The sequence below is a fragment of the Equus asinus genome, chromosome 3 (genome assembly GCF_041296235.1).
Source record: "Equus asinus isolate D_3611 breed Donkey chromosome 3, EquAss-T2T_v2, whole genome shotgun sequence".
Classification (NCBI taxonomy): Eukaryota; Metazoa; Chordata; class Mammalia; order Perissodactyla; family Equidae; genus Equus; species Equus asinus.
In genome coordinates, this window is record NC_091792.1 from 37,620,616 (window position 1) to 37,625,149 (window position 4,534).

The window sequence follows — 4,534 nt, forward strand, 5'->3', positions numbered from 1 at the left end:
ACCAAACTGGAGGAATCTATCATGGGAAATGAAATTTTCAGCATTCCAAACTCTGCAGTAGAGAAAAACATACTAGAAGAATGATTAAGTAAAAACCGAATTAGCCAATCCACAAAGCTCACCGTACAGAAGGAAAGACTGAGTTTACCGTGTCGAGTGATCACTATGGAATTGCTAGTTACGTCACATCTCCAGCTTAGCTTCTGGTACAAAGTCTGAAACATATCAGATGCTAAACAAATATTTAATGAATGAAAGAATGAATCAATGAACACTGCATTGTGGATATCATAAAAATGAACCATATTGGCTTTTTTCTTTTATTCTTTCTAAAAAATTGTTCTTAAATGATACAGTCATGGTTGGTTGTATTTCAAATACAAACTGAAATGTTCTTGGCTGGCTTATTTCCGTTTTGCTTCTATCTAAGGAAACTTTGAAAAACTCAGCAAGTAAAATAAATTCTTAAAGATAGAAGAAAGTTAGATTTTTCTTCTTCCTTTTGTCGGACAATGAGTTTCCCTTTCAAACTTTTGTGGTTGGTGTTGCTAAATGTTTCCTCCAAGGAGAAGTCTTCCTATTTTGTTTATTTTTAGAAACTCAAGGCTGCATACAAAGAAAGCTTTTGAAAACTGGAATCTCAAAAGGGAACTTTTAGGCAACGGCTCTTTATTTAGCCTAGGATAGCAGCAACTTTGTGTAGGTTATAAGAATATAGCCCTGCAGTGGGGCATCATCTGATCCTCTTTGTTCTGACCAACACCACATTAAACAGCATTTTTCAAGAGTACCTTTCGATCTCTTTCCCTATGGCAGATAGACAACCAAATTCATTTACCCCTAACAAAAAGTCACCCACATGTTTTCCTTGCTTAAATTGGAACTAGTCAGGATTGGCATTAAGTTATATAAATTGTTATTAAGGAATATTAGAACCAAAAGAAATTTTAAGAGTCATATCATTCTACCCTCTTGTTTGTAGGCGAGAGAACTGATATACAGAGAGGTTGAGTATTATTCTGTATATTCAGCATCTACTTCTTACTTTGGTGGCGTTCTCTTTGTTCATCCAGTAAATATCTAGCATGTATAACACACAAAGCACTGTGAGAGGACTTGTATGGGAATGCTGGAGTGTTTTCAGCCTCATGCCCTAAGACTGCATCCAATAAGCCACATACAAGTTCAGGTCCACAGGACTATAATCCACTTTGCAAAATAGTGTGCACTTTCAGGATCGCTCATTCCTTACTTGAGATTCCCTCCACTAAATTCAACCCCTCCCTCTCTTCATGTCAAAATTCTATCCATTCTTCAAAGCCCAATTCAATTGTTAGTTGCTGCTATGGGCTGAATGTTTGTGTTCCCCCAAAATTCATATGTTGAAATCCTAATGCCCAATGTGATGGTTTTAGGAGGTAGGAGCTTTGGAAGGTGCTTAGGTCATGAGGGTGGAGCCCTCATGAATAGGATTATTGCTCTTATAAAAGAGACCCCACATCACTCCCTTCCCTTTTGCACCACATGAGGATAAAACGAGAAGTCTGTGACCTAGAAGAGAGCCCTTACTCGACCATGACGGCACTCTGATCTCCGACTTCGAGCCTCCAGAACTGGAAGCAATAAATTTCTGTTGTTTATAAGCTACACAGGCTGTGGCATTTTGGTATAGCAGCCCAAACAGACTAGGACAGTTATTCAATGAAGACTTTCTCAACCTTGCAATCAATTAAATACTACCGTTTATGAATTTACATAAGATTTCCTTCACTTCTCTATTATGGCATGTATCAGACTGTTTTCTGGTGGGGTAGACCTTATATGGTTGGATACATATCTATTTTTGTTGTGGTTCCAGTAGTATGATGGACTAAGATAACATGGAAACCCTCTAGCTATAAGCCCTTTGGAACACTGGGTAAAAAATACCTGGAAAAAAAAGATTAATTATTAGCTGAAAGAAAGAGAGTCCTCAGGGGCCAGAAACACAGAGGGAATTGAAAGACAGAGTGATAAATATGAGAATTGAGGCTGAAAACCTTGGGAGGCTGATAGAAGCAGTGATATTGATTTGGTAACAACCAGGCTTTTAATGCCCAGCAGGAACAGAAACCCTCCTAGGCCCACCTGAGGAGAAGCTGAAACAGAGATGCCTACATAAGGCCATTCCCCTCCAAAGCTACAATCCCAGCCAAAGAGGACCAAAAATCTCAACCAACAAAATCAAGAAAGGGCAATTAACTCTGTGCAGGGAAACATGAGTCTTCTGTGAGAAATGAAAATTCTAAGACTGTTGCTTTCATTGGTGTGTAGTCTGAATTTACTTTACTTGGTCTTGCAGGAAACCTCAAGCCTAGAAATTGTCATGGTCCTGGGCCAGTGTTGCCTCTGGGGCACCTAGAAGTTGTTAATATTAAACTCTGCTACTCCTGCAGCATGAGAAGATCACAGACAAAAACGAGCCTCACTGAAGGGGAGCTCATAATAAAAATTCACAAAGAATGCATAAGAAAGAATCAAGGATACAATAAACAGGACATTTTTTTCATTTCAAAATTTGATATATAGAAAAACAATCTGAAGGAGACCACAATCTAGGTATGTGATTTAAAATTTGAAAATCTAAAAGGCATTCAAAAAATAAACAAATGGCAATTCACTACAAAAAAACAAAAGACAAAATTTTAAAAGAACAAATTAGAACTTCTAGAAATGAATAGCCATTTAAATTTACCATTGGATAAATGGGTTACCCAATTTATTAGATTAGAACCAGCTGAAGAAGGAATTAGTAAACTTGAAGATAGATTTAAACTAATTTTCCAGAAGGTAGGACAAAGATTGAAAAAACAGAAAATATGAAAAGGCATGGACAATAAATGTAAAGGTCCAGCTTACATCTAACAGGAATTTCAGAAGGAGAGACTAGACAGGATATAGGAGATAAAATATTTGGAGAGATAGTAGCTGGTTGATAAAATCAATTGACGAAAGACATATTTTCCTCTTTTACTAAATAATTGGCTGGTTTGGGGCACAAACTAATTATTCATATTCATAGTCTCAGAGCAGTGCAAGAACTCACTAAATATTGGTTTAATTGATATAACGTAAGTGTGCAAATATCAATAAAGAAAAATATTAATAATAAAGCAAAATGTGACAGATGTCATCAGAGAAATACAAAGAAAGTGCTCACTGCTGAAAAATTTATCGTGAGAAATTACTTCCAGCTGGGATTACTAGAGAGGAATTCATGGATCAGGTAGATGAGTACGATTTGACAAGAGGCTGGACATTCCGAACAAACAGGATGACCTAAGGCACAGAGTGGGAAAATGCAAAAGGCATTTGAGAAAAGGCAAGTAATCCATTTTGGTTAAAGTTTATATCTCAGGTTTAGCTGCGGGAGATCAAGAAAACTAGAGCCAGATGATGCTGGCATTGAGCGTCAGACTAAATATTTTAGACTAGTAGATAAAGAAAAAACACCTTGAGTAACTCATTGCCGAAGGTTTTTCAACAATGAGGTGACAAGATCAGAATTGTTGTTCAGGAAGATTGACCCAACTGACAATTATATACAATATGAACTAGACAGAAGGCATGAGTCAGGAAAACCAATTGATTTGTGTGTCACGCAGGACTCTTGATAATGACAAAAAATCCAACTCAACCTGGCTTGAGCAAATGAAAGTTTTATTGGATCACGTAACCAAGATGTCCAGGGCAGATCTGATCAGGTATATCTTTACCAAGTCTTTCGTAATAAAGAATTTGGCTGGCCTTTGTCCCCGGCTCCTGGGAAGTAACCTCTAAATCTTGGAATTTCCTGAGTAATAGGAATATTTTTGTTATTCATGGTGGGCCCTGATAGTTTATGCTAATGAGGTAACTCATCTTGGACCCCTAGATGGTTTATGCTAAGGAGATGACTCATGAAGGTGCTGGCAGTGCCAAAAAGACAAACCATGTGACTAAAGGGTTAGTGATTTGAGTCATGTGATATCAGCCTGACCTCCACAGAGGGGAAGAGGGCTGGAGACTGAGTGCAATCATATGGCTAATGATTCCATCAATCATACCTACATAACGAAATCCCAGTAAAGCTCAAGACAACGAAGCTTGAGTGAGCATCCCTGCTTAACAATATTTTGTGCATAATGTCACACATTGGTGTGCTGGGAAGGTGATGTGTCCTGAGGACACGGAAGCTTTGCATTTGAGACCCTCCCAGACCTCGTCCTCTCTTTTTTGGCTGGACCTCATTCGTATCCTTTTGGCTATAATATAACTGTAATCCTAAGTATAGTGCTTTCCTGAGTTCTGTGAGTCATTCCAGTGAATTATCAAACCTGAAGAGGTAGTGTGACCCCTAAATTTGTAGCCAGTTGGTCAGAAGTGTAGGTGGCCTGGGAACCCCTGTGCTTGCTGCTGCTGTCTGAAGTGAAGGCAGTCTTATGGAGGACGATGCCCTCAAACTTTGAAGTTTGGCTTAACTCCTGGCAGTTAGTGTCAGAAGTCATTGCATCCA